The sequence below is a fragment of the Ictidomys tridecemlineatus genome, chromosome 8 (assembly GCF_052094955.1).
Source record: "Ictidomys tridecemlineatus isolate mIctTri1 chromosome 8, mIctTri1.hap1, whole genome shotgun sequence".
NCBI classification, from domain to species: Eukaryota; Metazoa; Chordata; class Mammalia; order Rodentia; family Sciuridae; genus Ictidomys; species Ictidomys tridecemlineatus.
Genome location: NC_135484.1, coordinates 145,783,239 through 145,802,330, shown reverse-complemented (window position 1 = coordinate 145,802,330; position 19,092 = coordinate 145,783,239). Strand labels below are relative to the sequence as shown.

General features: G+C 45.8%; 1 protein-coding gene across 1 annotated transcript in view; it reads right to left on the bottom strand.

Moving 5' to 3' along the window:
* Positions 1–19,092, bottom strand: part of Rnf182 (ring finger protein 182) — a 98,600-nt gene that overhangs the window by 79,133 nt on the left and 375 nt on the right. The gene's annotated exons all lie outside the window — the stretch shown is intronic.

Sequence of the window (19,092 nt, the reverse complement as noted above, 5' to 3'; positions counted from 1 at the left end):
CCAAACTATGTAGCCCTAACGCTGTGTCCAGCACCAAGCATACTTTCCCACTCCCAGAATGAGCCTGAACAGCTCTGTCCACTCTGTACGGCACTTAGGAGAAAGGCCCTGGGCTCAGTGATGAAGACGGGTGGGTGGCTGGGTTTTCTGATTTGCATCCCGCCCGGCAGTTGGCTTCTATGAATATAACTAGGTACCAAAGACATGGGACAACCCTGGGGAGCATCGTTGCCTCTCTTCCCATCCTGAGCTAAGCTCTCTGTCCTTAAGCCCACACACCTCAGGAATAAAGTGATCCAGACCTCAGAGATGCCACCACGAGTCCTAAGGAAGGGCCCTCTTCCAAGGCTACATGGGAATTGTGACTCAGACAGGGCCCACCTCGCAGGTACCCTTGAATCACCTCTTCAGAAGCCCTCTGTTCCCTCTGATGGTGACAATCAAAGACTCTGGGCCAGGAGTAGTCCTCTGTGTTTCTCCTTCTCTAACAAAGCAATACAAATTCTTTTTTTCTTTTTCTTAAAATCTTGTCGTCCGCTGGGCACGATGGCACACACCTGTAATCCCAGTGGCTCAGGAGACTGAGGTAGAAGGTTCTCAAGTTCAAAGCCAGCCTTGCCAACTTAGTGAGGCCCTAGGCAACTCCGTGAGACCCTGTCTCTCCATAAAATACAAAAATGGGCTGGGGATGTGGCTCAGTGGTTAAGCACCCCTGGGTTCAATTCCTGGGACCAAAAAAATAAAATAAAATCCTGTCCTCACTATCACATTGGCATTCAAGATAAGGACCAAGCTTTTGGTGACAGTAGGATGTGGCTGGAAGAAGCAGGTCACTGGAAGCATGCCTTTGGGATACATTTTGTCCCAAGTGTGCCCGTCCTGGGCCGCCTCCCGCCGCCACACTCTTCCACTATGATGCTCTGCCGCACCTGGGCCCAGAGCTATGGAGTCTGCTGTCTGTGGACTGAGACCTCTGAAACCATGAACCAGATAAAATTTACCTTGTTGAATTATTCTTACCAGGTCTTCTGGTCACAGCAATGAGAAGGCTGACCAAACTCTATCTCAAACTGCAGAGATGGACACTTCTGACTGGCCTTGCCAACCTGCCCTACAGCCAGAGTAGCTATGGGACAGTTCTGGCCTTAGGTTTATAAGGCAAATCTCCTGGAGAAGCAGGGGTTGTAGGAAAGACCTTTTTCTCTCTCTCAATAATGAAATACCATTAAGAAAAAAATGGCCTTGACCATCCTTTTACTTGTTTGCTGCCTTAAAATGTAGTGGCAATACCTGGAGTTGTGACGTTGTCCTGCCACCCTGAGCAGCACGGTCAGCATGAGAGAGCCCACAGGCTTGGAGTAGCCTAGGATAATGACCCCAGACAGTGACCTTGACCGGCCTCCCTCCGGGTTCCTTTGTGAGGGCTGCCTTAGCAAATCCCACAAATTGGGCAGCTCACTATCAGAAGTGTCTCTCACCATTTGAGGGGCTGACGTCCAAGATGCAGGTGTTGGCATGTGTGGCTTCTTCTAGGGCGTCCTCAGTTCCGATGGCCTCCTCTCCCGTGTCCTCCCATGGCCTTTTGTCACAGGCATCTCTTCTGGGAAGGACACCAGTCCTACGGCTGAGGGCCTCCCCTTGGTCACTTCATTTCACCTTCATCCCATGGTTAAAAGCCCTCTCTCCCAACACAGTCACACGCACCCTAAGAACCTGGGTGGGGAGCGCGTTTCAATCCATGAGAGGGGAAATGCGGACTATTAGTTAAAGGTGTTGAATCATGGCCTACTCACCTGGGGGAAAGAAAAATCAGATTCTTGCCTCGTGACACAAATGGGGGAATTTTGTACCTTTCAGAAGAAATTGTAATTGAATGTCTTTGTAATCTTTGGGTGAGAAGGGTTTACTTTTTTAAAACAGAGACCACACACAAAGTAGAATCTCTGTGCATTCAAAGACTCAATGCCGCAGTCTGGCTGGGCACAAATCACGAGCCACTGAAGCAGGAACAAACTTTATTTCTGAACTCCACCAGCACACTCCACACATGCTCCCCGGGAACTCTCCCCAACGCCTCGCACTCGGCTCCTCCAGGAACCACCAACTGGAAATCCCTCCTCTGGTATTTCCCCAACCAATGGGAACTCTCCGGGAATCTCTGCGAGAACTCCAAAGTAGCAGGCCGAGTCAGACAGCAGGGATCTAATATTACAATTGAATGCACAGCTTAACATAACCATTATCATCTCAATGGCTTGCTGGTGTCACCTCTCAACCACTCCGTTCTGGCAAAAATGCCATGCGTCATTCTGACTGGGCTATGGCTCTCAGCAACTCAATAACAAAGTGAAAAGTGGACAAAACCTTCAAACAGACTAATTCTTCATGTAGAGAAATAAATTATGACCTGTTCGGACCACGGGCTCTCACACAGGAGTTAAACAAATAAACTGGTGTGACGCGTACCAGTGTGACTGAACGTCCAAAACAGGACGGTAAATGAAACAAGCAAGCGGCAGAGCATGTGAAAAGCATATTACATACACCTGTGTGTGCATTTCCATCATAAATAAAATCTGTGTGTGTATGTAAGAAAAAAGTAAGAAAAAGTACGCAAGGGTAGCAGCTGCCTTTGGAAAATGAGTTTACAGAATAGGATCAGAGAAGTCACAGAAGTCCGTGTCATTTTACCGCTTACGTTGCTTTAGATACAAGATTTTCTTTAATCTTTTATGCCCCCCAATTTTTATTACAAAAAAATGTCTTCATCTTGTGCTTTCCCTGTTCAGATTTCCGTTGGCTCACAGGGCAGATCAAGTCAGGCTCAATGGCTTGAGACAAGTCTCACCTCTCATCTGACTCCAGCTCCTCTATCAGGCCTTACCACCGTCCACCACATTACAGCAGGGTCTTGATAAGTGGTGGAGGCTGGCGTCCAACTTGTAATCCTCCTGCCTCAGCTTTCCGAGTCACTGTGATCACAGGAGTGCACCACCATGCCTGGCAGCACCACCACACTGCATCTGTGTGCCAGCTAGTCTATGCTGCTCAGTGCGTTGCATGATCGTGTCCTTTGTCCCGGACCTTCTCTTGATGATCTGAGGTCCTCCTACTGCCTCTGTTGGAAAACCTTCTCTCCTCCAAGCTCAGACCTAATATCGCTCTTCATGCTGCTCCTCTGAGACCTTGGGTGGGATTCCTGGACCCTGCCTCTGCATTCCATCATGGACTTTATTGGCTCACTGACAAGTCATAGCATTTATCCAACTGCACATCCATCTCCATAAAGATCAGCAACTAATTCTAAAACCAGGCAACTCTACACTATGGCCTGAGACCCAGATCCAGTCCTACCACCTGGTTTCGTACAGTCCATGAGCTAAAAATGATCTGTACATTTTCAAATAGTTATTTTGAAATAAAAACAAATGGTATTGCTGGGTGTGGTGGTACACACTTTTAATCCCAGCAACTCAGGAGGCTGAGACAGGAGGATCTCAAGTTCAAAGCCAGCCTCAGCAAGGGCGAGGAGCTAAGCAACTCAGCGAGACCCTGTCTCTAAATAAAATACAAAACAGGGCTGGGGATGTGGCTCAGTGGTCAAGTGCCCCTGAGTTCAATCCCCCAGTAACCAGAAATCAATAAATAAATAGCATTACATGACACATGAAAATTATACGAAATCCAAACGTCACCATCCTTAAGAATCACGTTTCATGGGAGCGCAGCTGTGTTTCTCATTTATGTACAATCCTCCCTCGCACCATGAGGGATTGGTTCCAGGACCCCCAGGGACACCAAAATCTGCATCCACCGAAACCAACATGTACTACTACCTTCTGCACATCAGGCCCAAGGCTGGTGCTCCAGCACAGAGAGGACTTGGAGGATTCAGACCAGCAAGCCATCACGGTGGCCGGAGACAGGTGACAGTGGGGGGGTGGGGGGGGTGACTGTCCTGTGGAGGTGCTGACGGGGCCCTGGGGGCTCAGAGAGGGCTTCCCGGCAGAACAGATGCTCTCGGCTCCCCCACGCGAGGGAAGGACCGATCCAGGAGGAAACGAGGGTTTGTACCAACGTGGGGAAGTGGGAATCCACAGCAGAAGCCCGGGAAACAGAGCGAGCCGGGGAAGACAGTCAGGGGAGACACAAGGAGAAGAGAGGACTCTGGGCCTGGCGGAGCCACAGGGACCCCTTGAGGGGCCCGCAGCAAGGGGGTGAAGCTACCGGTCTTGTGGAGCCGGCTGCACAGCGGGTCAGATGGAGGGTAGACTGGCCCTGCTGCAGGTCTGCTGAGGGAGGACGAGCCCTGGGAGGCAACGGCTGTGACCATGTCCCCACAGCCACAGCAGACGGGTGGCAGCACCGGGCCTTGTGAGTGGCAGGCCCTCCAGGGCGGCCAAGGGAAGCTCACCTGGGTGCACGGCGGCCATTCCCAGAAAAGGGGCAGCTCACCCAACGCCGTGGGCCCTCGAGCTGACATCACCACCACCTCACCTGTCACCGTGTTTGTCAATCTGTCACCCCGCTGAGACACGGGCACCTTGGGGATGGCAGGATGCCCTGCACCTCTGCTCTCTGGGCACAGTGCCTCCTGTCACTTGATAGATTCGACCAGAAGAAACACAGACGCTGGGATCAAGCAGACCTGCCTTCACACCCCAGCACCACAACCCACTAAACCAGTGACGTCGGCACAGTGACGGCATCGCTCTGAGCCTCAGCTGCTCATCTGTAGAGCAGACAGAACAGAATCACCTTACGAGGTTGCTATGGAGATCGGGTGACACCAAGTGTGAGATGACCCCGGCTCACTGAGTCACCCTGTCTGTGTCAGGTACTATCCTGGGTTTGAGGATTGGGAAAGCACATTCTAAAAGGGGAGAGAGACAAAGAATAATAAATCTACAACCAAATAAATTTAGACAGTGATGAGTACTATGAAGACAATAAAACAGTGAGATAGAAAGGAAGGGTGGAAAGAGGTGATGCTCTTTTACATTAGATCACCACAGGAAGCTACCCTGGCCAGTGCCGCAGTCTGGCTGCAGCAAAATAACCGGGAGGTGACGAACAACTTGTGTACATTGATACAGCAGGAGTGGGAGCCGTTTATTGTAGGACAGGAGGGGTATATATACATTCCACACAGCTTATCTTAATTTACATAAACTCGATACAGCAGTCAACCAATAAGGAATCTCCACACTTAATGGCTCCATGGCCTTACTTCACAAACCACTCCCCCTGGCAAAATGCCAGGCGCCATCCTGACTTGTTTACAGTCTCTAACAGGCCAGGGCACTGAATGGGAAGCAAGAGGAAGGGAAAATGGCTTTTAGAGCAAAAGCCTTCCTAGTAGAGGGACGAGCAGGTACAAAGCCCCTGAGGTTTGCACTCACTAGTGCCCAGTGTCCCTTTCTTACTTTCTTTTCTTTATTGAAATGCATAAAAATAATCCAAATTGTTACAAGTTCAGCATCAAGTTTACTGTGCTATAGCAATAGGTACTTTGTCTTCAGATATTTACATTTTGCCACCAGGGTTTCAGACTTGCCCCATTCCCTGAAGATTTTAATTTAGCATGAAGTAGGCATAGACTTATACACTTTTAGTAAGATCTCCAGCTGATCCTAAAGTTTGAGAACCACCGTGTTCTGGGTAGAACTGCAGGCCCCACTCAGTTTTGAAATGCACTGTTTTCCTTATAAAATGGCTTTTCTGGAGTTTGGAGTTTGATATTTTGTCTCCTTCACAGCTCCATTGGCTGTATTCGGAGTTAGATGAGGACTGGCTCAATTATGAAGTAAATTAGCTCAGCTCCAAGCTACGGGAAGAAATGTGGCCATGTTTTTGGCACCTTTTAATTGGAGATAAATGCTAACATGTTGGAGAAAATCCAAAGAGCAATTATGAGGAGAAAAGAAGTGGTGAGATTATAAAACTAGTAAGTATTGTTTCCAAAAGCTGAACACACTCGGCTCCATAAGGACGAGGAGAAAAATGAAGGGTCCAAAGAGGTGTTTATAAATGCCAAAAGGAAAATTCTAGAGAAGAAAAGTGTCTTCATTTATATAGTATAAGCCTCTTGGCTTGACTAGCTAAAATGTGAAGTTACAATACAGGATATTGTATATATATATATCTATACACACATACATATACACATATATGTGTGTATATATATGCCATTATAATAGAATAGAATAAAAATAGAAGCACAATTGTTGCATTAAGTCTCCTTAATCATACCTTATCACATAGAACAGTGGTTTTGAAAAGGTATGACTCTAGCAAACATATGTTATACATTCAAAACAGAGGAGAGGGGCTGGGGCTGGGGCTCAGAGGTAGAGCGCTCGCCTGGCATGCATGAGGCACTGGGTTCGATCCTCAGCACCACATAAAACATAATAAAGACATTGGGTCCACCTATAACAAAAAATAAACATTAAAAAAAAGACAGAGGACAGATCAAAGGTGAGACTTGGGGCATCTTCCTAAAGAAGCCGAAGTAGAAGGGCTAGGACAGGAGGGGTGGCCCTGGGTTAGGGACTGCAGTGCAGCCTTCCTGGAGTCAGAGCCTGGCAGCTCGACTGGACCAGGGGGTCACCTGCCATCTGAAGCTCATGGCAACAGCAAGAGCAGCAAAGATTCAGGATGCAGCCCAGGCGCAGGTGCCGAGCCCCCGGAGGAACTGAGAGAGGAGGCATCCGGGGGCATGTGGCCCTGAGCACCAGGGCCTGCAGAGGCACCAGAGGGCGGGGAGGGCATCTCCACAGGGACCTGAGGTAGAGAGCCAGAGGCTCAGGAAAGAGAGGCTGTCATGGGGCGTCCCAAAGACGCCCACACACATGCATGCCCCCCACACTCACGTGCATGCTCCCCACCTTCACCTGCACCACTGCACATATGTGGACACACAAGCACATGCTTGTCATACACTCGGACCCCCAGGCACACACACTCACAGGCATGCACATGCGCACAGGCACACACACCACACACTCAGCCACAAGGAGGAACCTTAAGGAGCTGGAGACCCACTGGCTGGGGTCTGTTGCTGTTCTCTGTAACGACTATGAATTTTCAAGCCAGAGGCCAAGGAAGTGCTTGTTACGGTTTCTGTTTGGGGTTCTCTTTGTTTTCATCATTTCCTGTTTCTCTGTTGTTGTAGGAGGCATGGAAGGGGGGGCTCGGTTAGCTCTCCACCAGCCAGCTGCATACCCAGCCCCCAGGCTACACTGTGAGGGGAAGAAAATAAGCAGCCAGTCAGAAATGCACCACCTCAGTTTTAATGGATCTGCAACTGGCAAGGTCCTGGGAACCTTGCCCTTAACCAAGTCTCCCCACCACTGCCTAGTGGAGAGAAAAGGCAGTCTGTGATGGGAGGAAAAGATGGCAGGGCTGGAGGTGCCCAGGGAGGCAGCCCACATCCTGGAAGACACTGGAGAACAGGGAGAGTTAGAAAGCCGTTTCTTTTATCACATTTTACCTAATTATTACCCCAAAAGAGTAGTGATGCTGGCAACTCAGATATGCCAAAGAAAAGCTATGAAGTGTTTCTTTTACATGGAAAGTTCTAGACTCAATAAGAAAAACTGTAAGCTGAGGTTGTTTATGTAGTAAGTTATTGTTGTTAATCTCTTGCTGTACCTACTTTGTAAATTAAATTTATCATCAGTATATGTGCGCAGGGGGAAAAAACGTAGTGTATATAAGGTGTGGTACGGTTCCCCGTATCAGGCATCTGCTGGGAGCCTTGGAATGCACACCTGCGGACCAGGGGACTACTGTACAAGGCTTTTTATTTACCACTATTGATTGAATTGATGAATCTCAACTTTTATTAAAATTGTCTGGGTTTTTGGTGGGTTTACAACGGTCGATTGACAGTGGCTATCCTTCCTCACTTTCAATGTATTGTTTTCTTCTCTCCTGGCTTCTATTTTTATTCTTGCTACTTCCCTGACAGTATCATTCTGTTCTTCACTGGGAAATATGCTGTTAAGTATTCTTGTCTTTGATGCTTTGCAATTTTTATTGCCATATGTCTAATTGCAGATTTCTTTTTATTTAACACTGCCAGAAATTATCTTTCCAATGAACCAGATTTTAACTTTGTTACTACTCTCTTGTTTTATTTTTGCTGGTGTTTCATTACTTTTCTGCTCTTTATTAATTTCTTCCTGAATTTTTTGGCTTTTCCTTTTAAGACTAAACATTTCTCACAAATACTTCTCTGGCTGTGTCCTTTAAGCTTGGGTGTGTAGTATTATTATCATTTCAATTGTAATATTTTTTAGCTTACATTAGACTTCCTCCTTTAAATCCACTGAGTAATATGCTTTTAAATTTCCAAACATATGAGTTTTTTGCTTTTTCTCACAAACATCTACCTTAATTGCTCTATGGTCAGAATATATGGTCTTTGAAATTTGTTGAGATGGATTTACGGCTTATAGTCAACTTTTGTACATGTTCCATGTGTACTGATAAGAAATACATATTCTCCACTTCTGGGATGCAAGGGTTAAGTCACTACTGCATTGTTAGTATCGGAAGCATCGCTGAAGTCTTTCATGTTCTTATTAATAAACTATCTTTTGATCTTCAGTAATTGAGAAGTGTGTTTAAAATATCTCACTATGTGGTGTAATTGTCTTTTGATGGTTCCGTCACTCTGTTAAAAAGTGTACATACCCATTATTTCTTCCTGGTAATGGCAATGTTTATCACGATAGAGCAACCCTCTTTATGTCTAGTGATGTTTTCTGTTCTGCGGTTTCATGTTTTCTGGTGTTAATACCTTCAGCTCCCCTTCAGTTGTCCTCCTGTCAGTCCTGAAATCCAGCCTTGGATACTGATGCGCAGGCCCGCAGAATGACCTGTTTGAGCTGGAAGCGGTAGCGCACACCTGTAAACCCAGCCTCTTGGGAGGCTGAGGCAGGAGGATCGCGAATTCAAATTCTCAGGAACTTTGCAAGGCCCTAAGCAACTCAGAGAGACTCTGTCTCTAAAAAAAATATAAAATGGGCTGGGGATGTGCTCAGTGGTTAATCACCCCTAAATTCAATCCTTAGTTTAAAAAAAAAAAAAATGACCCGTTTACTGTTTGAGTGACAGGATTACACCACGGTGGTGTCTGATGGCGTCTGGGTCCCTGACCCGGGTCTTCCAGTATTCTTAGGACCTAGGATCCTCCATCAGGAGTGTGGGGCGAGTTCCCCTTCTCCCTAACTGACGGATGGCGACGGTTTGGGGGGACTCCGCCCTCGCTCCCCCTGGGGCTCTGGAGGCTGGGAGTGGAAGAAAATTGAAGGCTAGTAATTAAGTGTTGCAATCCCTTCAGGTAATTCCAACCCGACAGGTACGGGGTAGTTTCGTGCAGCCGTGGAAATGCGTCCTGTTGGTCTCACTGGCTCGGGTCCCCGCGCAGGTGGAAACCCCTCCCCTGGAGCGCCCGCCCCTGGGCTCGCTCTTGGCCTCCCTGCGCCTGGCCTCGCCTGGCCTCAGGACTCTTCCCCGCTGGTGACCTCTAGCGGCCGCCGCCAGCTTGGTCCGGTGACCTGCGGGTGGGCTTCCGGGCCCCACGACCTGCAGCGGGGCGGGGCCCCAACGCGGGAGCGGTGGCCTCTGCGTCCTGGCTCCCGCCATCAGGGCCCTCTCCTTCCTCGTTTGGCAGAGCTGGTGTCCAAGCCTCGGGCGGAGATCCTGACTCCAGCGAATCTCCCCGAAAACCAAAAGGGACCAATTCTCGCCCCCTCCCTGCCCTCCTGTCCTTTGGCCTCTCCCCAAGACCCTCCCGTCCCTCTCCATCACCGGGCGTGGTGACCCGAGCTGCTGCCAGAACCGTCAGCCACCGTCAGGCCAGCTCGCTTGGGGGTCATTTTGCAGGCCCACGTCTTGGTGCGAGCGGACCATCTTAAACCCTTGCGTGAGATGAGAGGGACACAGCTACAAGCTCATTAACTCTGCTCTCAGAGCGCAAACCCGCCTGCTGCCTGCTCAGTCCTCCACCCCCTACACACAGCCCTGGAAAAAGAGAGCAAACCAGGTGTCCTTGTTCAGGGCTTTGGTCCCCTAGAGCTGCCTAACTAAAGACCACGGCGGTGGGGCTTAAACCGCAGGGTTTATTTTGTCACTGTTCTGGATATCACCGGTCTGAGATCAAAGTGTGGGGAGGGTTGGCTTCTTCTAAAACCCCTGCTGCTTCTCAAACCTTTCTTCTTGGCTTGTAGATGGCCTCTGTTATGGTTCTGATCTAGAGGTGGAAAGATTAAATATGGGAGCTGTGACCTAATCAGTGGATTAATCCTTTTGCTGGATTAATCATTTGAAGGGACTACTGGGGGGTAAGGCATGGCTGAAAGCAGGTGGGGGGGTGCCTTTGGGGATTATATTTTGTCCCTGCTATTCAACCCCCCCCCACCACCACCACCCCCAACACACACAGAAAGGCCCGGTTACAGTGTATTAGAACCGTCCATAAAAGGTCTCTGTTTACCTCAGTCACCTCTTTAAGGACCCTATCTCCATATAGGGTGACATTCTGAAGTACTGATGTTGGGACTTCGAGAATTAAGGACATGGGGACAAGTCAGTCCGTAACAGAGGCCCCAGGACCATTGGTGATGCGGAAGGAGAGGTGATGGTGATCCAGAGGAGAGAAGTTCAATGTCTTAGGCTATGGCCAAGCAAAGACGGCTCAGCCGTCTCATGCCCGCATTTACACTCTCCCCTTGGCTAAGGCTGCTGTGACCTTGCAGCTCAGCTGCCCCAGCTGGGTGCCAGTAAACCTGCTCCCATGGGGGGTTGGGTACTGGTCAACCCAAAGGAGAGGTGGGGAAGTTCCTTTCCCTTAGGGTAGAAAGAACTTCTTGTGAAAGAGAGTGAGTCACCAAGTGAAAAAGTCCCTAAGATCACCCTCACAAAGGGAACAATAAAGACTGGAACCAGGGCTGGACCTGGCTGAGCCCCAAGACCTCATGTCACCAGCCTGGACGCTTTTTCTTCACTACCTTAAGCCTCCCTGGAAAGCAGTAGCAGGAATTATCGATGGGTTTGATCCAAGGAAGCTCATCCAAAAAGCACCTCAAAGCTGCTTTAACTGCCCCCCAACACACACCCTCCCGTCTCCCCTCCCGAGTGCCTGGTGTGCAGTTTCTCTTCATACTGCCAAGCACCATAGTGGAAGAGGTTTTGTTTCTCATTATGCTGACCGGGTCTATTAAAGCACAAGCAATGGCTGCCATGAGCCATTTCCTGTGATCCCAATTGACTTCTGCATGGCGATGCCGTTTCTAGCTCCATATATCTTGTGTCTGTTTCCCCGGTCACTGCCAAGAGCTACTGGCTTCCTTTATCCAAAGGCTCTCTCCCAGGTGACTGATCCCAAGTAATTGGAATCCCAATGTCCTTGTACCAGTTAAAAGAGGAGTGCTCTAAACCCATCAGACTGGCTACTGTCAAAAAGAAAAAAAAAAACAAGAAGTAATAAGTATGAGAAAATAGGGAGGCACTGGGACCCTCGGGCACTATGAATGGGAACATAAAATGGAGTAGCCACAATGGAAACCAGTACGGCAGTTGCTGAAAACGTTAAAAATAGAATTATTTTAAAAACAGAATTATCATATGCCCTAGCCATTCCACTTCAGGGTATACATTGGAAGAATTAAAAGCAGGCATCTGTGTACCCATGTTCCTGACAGCTTTATTCATAATAGCTAAAACATCGAAGCACTCCAAGTGTCCCTCTAAGGACAAACAGCTAAAAAGCATGTGCCTATAAATTGCTAAGACAGTGGACTCAGCTACTCTCCTCCCTCCACCCCCACTCTCTCTCCCATAGCTATCTGAAATGATAAAGAATATTAATTTGCCTGACTGTAGGGAAAATCTATCCTCCATATCTGTGGGTTCCTCATCTGCAGATTCAACCAGCCATAGATTGAAGATAGTTTTTAAAATTTAAAAAAAAATAATGCAAGTTTTAAAACAATATAGTACCTGGGCCATTTGGATGGGGAGGGGGAAGAGATGACATTTGCCGGGGTAAGGACCAGGGATTGAACTCAGGAACACTCAACCACTGAGCCACATCCCCAGCCCTTTTTGTATTTTACCTAGAGACAGGATCTCACTGAGTTGCTTAGCACCTCGCTTTTGCTGAGGCTGGTTTTGAATTCAGGATCCTCCTGCCTCAACCTCCCAAGCCACTGGGATTACAGGCGCGTGTGCCACCCTATTCCACAAGAGAGATGACATTTTGACCAGTCCTCTGCCAATTGTGTGAACACACTGCATCCAAATGAACATTGTTCATTCTTATATGAGCAAAGGAATGTTATGTCCCATTCATTCTACTGTCTTGTCTATTCTCATCCTCCTCCCTTCCCTTCATCGACCTTTGCTAATCCACTGAACATCACTCCTATTGCACAATAAGAGTCCCGCTCATGCCCCTGACAGTCACCTCCACCTGAACCTTACTCTGTCTCAGCTGTTTCCATTCCCTCACCCCTGCACCAAAGTAATGATGTCCAAAATGTAAAAAAAAAAAAAAAACCTTTTCCTTTTCATTATCAGCTTTCACTGCAGTCACACTGACCTCCACTCCAAACCCACCCATCCCATTCCTCACCTTAGCTCCCACCACAATGGTGGCCACATTAGTGAGGAATTGCAGCAGTCTCGCTTACTGCCCCTATGCCCCCTGGACACACCTCTGATTTTGGCCACCAGTGCAAGAGTCAGTTTCTACTAATTCAGGCTCACACCCACAGGGTCCACCCTCAGACCCCACCTCTGTCCACACATCCTGCACCACTGTTAGAGTCTGTAAACAAGTCAGGATGGCGCCTGGCAAAATGCCAGAGGGAGTGGTTTGTGAAGTAAGGCCAGGGAGCCATTAAGTGTGGAGATTCCTTATTGGTTGACTGATGTATCTAGTTTATGCTAATTAAGATAAGCTGTGTGGAATGTATAAATACCCCTCCTGTCCTACAATAAACGGCTCCCACTCCAGCTGTATCAATCTACACAAGTTGTTCACCACCCCCCCCCCCGTTATGTTGCTGCAGCCGGTTATGTTGCTGCACACCACAACCTTCCATGCACTCTCAGGAGCCCACTTGCCATTACAAAAACACAGCCTGGGCACACAGGGCAATTGACAGCCCAGCGGATCCCCGGACCAAGACGGGTGGATGGAGCTGGTGGTGGGTAACACCTGAGATCCATCCTGCAGAGAGACGATCCTGGGAGTCTGCCTATTCAAGATCCACCCAACTCAGAGACCCAGGTGGAGTTGTCCAGCCCCTGGAACACCCACAAACATCAGTTTTCCCTCCTCCCCAGGCCCAGGTCTACCTCTCCCCTTTCCTGGGATCACCCCACCACCACCACGTCCTTGATCCAGGCTTCACTTCTGAGAGAAACCAAAACACAATAGTAATTTTTTTTCAAAACCTTCATGTTTAATGTTAGTCTTCTGATAGCTCAATGATTTTAAAGGCTGGGTCAAAATTAATCTACCTTCAAATGGTCCGCTGAATTGCCTATCAAAACAGAAGTTCATTGGATAAGACAAAGAGGAATGAAGGGAAGGGCAGTGGGAATAGGAAAGACAGTAGAATGAATCGGACAGGACTTTCCTGTGTTCATGTATGAATACACGACCAGGGAAACTCCACATCATCTACAACCACAAGAATGGGACCCTAATTAGAATAAGGTATACTCCATGTAAGTATAACGTGTCAAAATACCCTCTTCTGTCATGTACATCTAAAAAGAACAAATAAAAAATTAAAATTAAAAAAACTAGAAGGAAATAAAATAACATTTTATTTATTTCACAAGGGAAAAATGTTATGAACTGATGTGGTGTGTGGTGTGTGTGTGCGGTGTGTGTATGGTGCGTGTGGGGTGTGTGTATGTATGTGAGTGAGTAGTGTAGGCTCAGTACTAGCACAGGTTTTTGTTTTTTAAAGCCACTGTGTGGAACAGAAGTCATAAAAAGAGGAAATATACTTGTGATTAAAGTGTACATAGACATCTTCTCGTCCCATTTTACTGGTGAGGAAGCTCCGTATTAGTAAAGCAATGTGCTCAAGGTATCACAGAGGTAAATGGTAAAAATGAGACCAAACCCAAAGATTCTGACCCCATTACATCACAAAATAAGATGTTTTAAACATAATAAAGGAACCCCTTATTTAGATGACTCTAGTGATGTTGGTGGTTATGATCATCCTAACAGGATCATCTGTTAGTATTTAGTTCTCACAGCTGTGCAGAAGGTGCTGCTACCTACCCATTTTACAGATAGGAAAACCTAGGCACAGAAGGATTGGGCACCTTGCCCCATCATGGGACAGGTGAGTGACAGAATCATGCCTGGCATTCAGCCAGTCTGGCTCTAGAACTTAGTTTCGATCCCCAAGTTCAGTAAACATTCCTCTCCTACTTCGTCAGTTTTATGCATGTAAATTTTTACATATATAAAGTCATCGTCTTTGAGAGAAAAGGGGAAAGTTTTGAAGTCTGATCATTTTCTCCAACTCCACAGGGAACTATGGCACTGATGTTGCTTTTTGGGAAAGGGCCAGAACTGAACTTCCATGACAGATGGCACCTGCTTACCAGCCGCTCTGGGATGGCAGTTCTGGCCACAGGCGCACCCTCCATCTGGCAAAAGGGGCTGGTGCTCTTTCTTCTTTCTTTCCACAGACTGCAAACATTCCTGGAGTTGATGAGGAGAGGGGCCCTACTGAGACCTGCGTAATGCTTGATGACAGCGGCTGCGGCCGGGAGGTCTCCTTTGATGAACGACTGGCACAGTGCTGTCTTATCAAGACAAACATGCTAAATTCAAAAGGAAGTGTGCTTTCCAGGTTCAGCAGTATCAAAGAGTTTTAGTTATGGGACTACTTTGTATCCATATGGATTACATCCTCAAGGCAAAATAATCGTTTCAGATTCCATGGAGTCTTAAATTACACATCTGGAATAGAAAATGCGCTCATATCCCCAAAGTCCATTATAAATACATGTTGCTTAAGAGGGAAAAAGTACTAGCAAAGTCTAATCTATTATTCCTTTAAACCACAGTAAAACCACTAAAAAACAGGGCTGGGGTTGTGGCTCAGCGGTAGAGCGCTTGACTCGCATATGTGAGGCACTGGGTTCAATCCTCAGCACAACATAGAAATAAATAAGTAAAGATATTGTGTCTGTCTACAACTGAAAATACATTTTAAAAAACTAAAAAACAAACAAGGAAACAGAAAACACTAAAAAGTGAGGCACAGTGATGTATGCCTGTCATCCCAGTGTCCCAGGAGGCTGAGGCAGAAGGATTGCAAGTTCAAAGCCAGCCTCAGCAACTTAATACGGCTTTGAAGGCCCTGAGCAACTTAGAGAGACTCTGTCTCAAAATAAAATATAAAATTAAATCCCTGGTATTTAATGATTAAAAAAAAAAAAAGAAACACTAAGAGAAAACAAGACTTCCAATTATAAAGATGGCAACAATAATCAGGAAAAAAAAAAGTTTCAGAAAAAGTGAATCTTTTCCAAATGAATGATCATTTCCCAACTCAATACAAAGGAAAAAAATCACTATATTAATCAAAGAAATTTCTTCAGTTTGAGAAGTACAGTTGCAATTTAGGATACAAAATAGTAAATGAGGCTTCGCTTTAGTTTTAAATGAGAATTTCCTGGTGAGTAAAATTCCTCACCTCCTCACACAACAACAAGGTAGTAAAGTATTAACAACTTTGTTTCAATAATAATATAAAAAAATATTGAATAAGCAATACAAATATTGACAAATATTTTAACTAAAATTGTGTTTTAAAAAGTGTGTTTATGATAACCTTGAATGACAAATGTAAAAAAAAAAGGTAACTTTTGGTTATAATGCAATTAATTAAGAAATAAAAGTTAAAGTAGTCGTGCATTGTGGTTTATAACGACAAGTCTATTTTATCTTAGGGTTCACATTTCTAGGAGGGTTACAAATTCAAAGTAAAAGAAAAGAAAACCAACAAAGGGAATTGAAAATGGTTCCAGCTGTTACTTTTTTATCTTCAAGAACAATCAAACGCTTCTAGTATCTCTTTCTTCCTATCTGTCCAATTCTTCAGCAGTTTTGGGGGCTCTCGCCCACTTCTACTCGGCTCTACCTGGAAACCCAGCTCAGCACCTGGCAGAACATGTGGCAGAGTAGCCCTGTTCACCTCATGGCAGCCGAGAAGCAAAGAGAGAGCCAGAGCCGGGGCCAGGGTCACAGTATCCCTCTGAGGACACACCCCCAATGACCAAACTTCCCAACAGCACCACAGGCTGGGGTGGACGCACGGGTCTCAGGACATTCCAGATGCACACTATCCCAGACTGTTCTTAATGTTGCAGTAGCAACAATAATAGGAAAGAAAGGCGTTTTTTTTAAGGGAAAAAAAACTAGATATAATTGAATATTGGATTTGCTCGGTGGTATTTGGGTTGTACATTTCTGCACTTGGGATAAAAGCAGTACTTCACACTGAAATGCCTATGTTCTGATGAATTAGAACATATATATAAACTCAAAAAGTCTGTCCATGATATAATGTTAAGTAAACAAATTAAACTACAAAGTAACAAAGTTATATCATTCCATTCTTTTATAAAGTTTTAATAAGTATACATTATAGATATGCAGTTTCTGAGCATAAAGAGCATATTTCCAAAGGGTAGGCTTCAAGTAGGAGACCTTGGATGTGAATTATAAACACCTAGTCTCACCTGCACCCCACACAGGTGACTAAATTGGGGTTACTCTTGGTGGGGTGGGCTGCCTGTAAAATAAAGCTAAGAAAGAGAAGGTGGTGAAAAAAACCCAGGACACGGAAAGTAATTTTAAAAAGCAGGGACTAGGCGGCTGGCCCATCCTAGGGACCGAGCTTCCACTCTAGAAAGAGAGCGATGGAGCCCACGCTTGCTTTATTTACATGGGGGAACATCAAAGGTTTCCCCATGGACTGCTCTTTGCCAAATAAGGTAGGACGTGGGCTGTCCAGTTCCCAACGGGTTATACCCAAAGCCTCAGGAGGTCTGATAAGCAGGGGTAGCCGGGCTAGTTCCCAAGGGAAAAACCTAGGTCTCCATGGCTCAGTACAGAGTGAGGTCCCCACAAGTAGCTCACGGGTGGCTCCCCACACCCTATAATTAAAAACCCCACCATATATGCCAGCCCACCTGTTAGTCTCTTGGAAATCATTTTGGTTGTCAGACTGTGTTTGTGATAGGGTCAGGCATCTGCTGGGGGTCATGGAATATATACCCACAGATAAGGGGTGGGGGGTTACTCTGTTTTTTACCTTCTGTGTTAATTCTTGAGATGTGCCTCAAATGTCATTCTGAGCAATTCAGACACTAAAGAAATTAAACTCTGAAAAAATTAGTGATCCTTATATATCTATAATTGGCATAAAACTGAATTTTCCAGACTAATGAAAGAAAGAAAAAAAAACTCCCTTTGATTAACAAAATATAATACCAAGCTTACATTAATAATACTCAAATTTCTTTTTTTATTGTTCTCAATACTAATGGAAAAATTGTATTCTGTGTTATTACTACAACAGCAACGATTTTACCAAGAAAAATTACAGCACACATTCAATAAAGTTTATGCTACTAAGAAACATCATATAATCAAGTTTTTTAACATAAGAGATTAATTTTAAAATAACCATTAAGAAAGTGACATCCACTACACAGAAATGGGACATGAAATGGCAGTTTTAGAAACAGCAGGGAGGGCTGGGGATGTGGCTCAAGCAGTAGTGTGTGCGGCCCGGGTTGGATCCTCAGCACCACATACAAACAAACATGTTGTGTCCGCCTAAAACTAAAAACTAAATATTAAAAAATTCTCTCTCTCTCTCTCTCTCTCTTTAAAAAAAAACAGTAGGGAACAATTGCAAGCTTACCTTTGATGAGCTGTCAATACAAAAATGTATATTAAGTTTAATATAATCCATACACAAGACAGAGTTGCTGTCTTATACAGAAATATTTCTTACGCCAATAAAAATGAGTAAAAAATCTCTTCTGAGTAATTTAGGACAATACAGAAGAATTTTGTAATTGTCAGAGTTTTTAACCAATATAATTACTGCTGTATGCAAAGTCAATCAAAAGTAATATTTTAGAAAATATCATGATTTAGGTTTTATTAATAGCTTCAGTTTTATACTAACAAACAGGTATCAAAAATGGACTCACCAATAAATAAAACAGACAAGGGCTTTAGAACAATGATTCTCAAAGTGTATTCCCCACACAGTGGCAGTATCACCTGGAACTTGCTAAAAATGACAGGTTCCACCCCGCCCCATGCCCCTGCCTGCTGGATAAGAAAGGAGTGGGGGCCCAGCACCCTGTGTTTCTTAGTTACTGCCTGATAATTCTGATGCACACTACAGTTTGAGAACCACGGAGCTAAATAAAGGCAATTCAAAATGATTTGATGGATCTGTCCTTTAAGACACCTGCCAAAAACACAGTTAGTGCCTCAAGCCATAGTACAGCCAAGAAAAATAAAAATTGAAGAAATTATTAGTACTCTGATTATGCCAAATAATATCAAAAATCATGAGTGCCTGATTCAGACTTGAGATCTGAAGTTTCAAAATCTGTTCACATGGTAATTGGTCCTATTTGGTTATCAATAAAGTGAGGTCCAAATATACATCAACCTAAGCCACTCAGCTGTGCAAGGTGGCCCAGGACAAGGGGACTTTTAATGTGGAGGTGGTTCTGATTTGGGGATCCTCCCGCCAGTCATGACACTGGCTGGTGCTTGTCATCAGCATCTCTCTGACCTGGTCCTCTTCAGATCAGTGGTCTCAGTCTTTGCCCCCTCTGGTGGAAGGACAGCTTTCCTATCCCTACTTAGGACAGCTCTTTTTTTCTTTCTTCTGTACTGGAGCTCGAACCCTGGGCCTCACGCATGCCAAGCAAGCGCTCTGCCACTGAGCCCCGTCCCCAGTCCGGGCCAGTTCTTTTAATGATCAAGAACATCCAGGTCTCTAA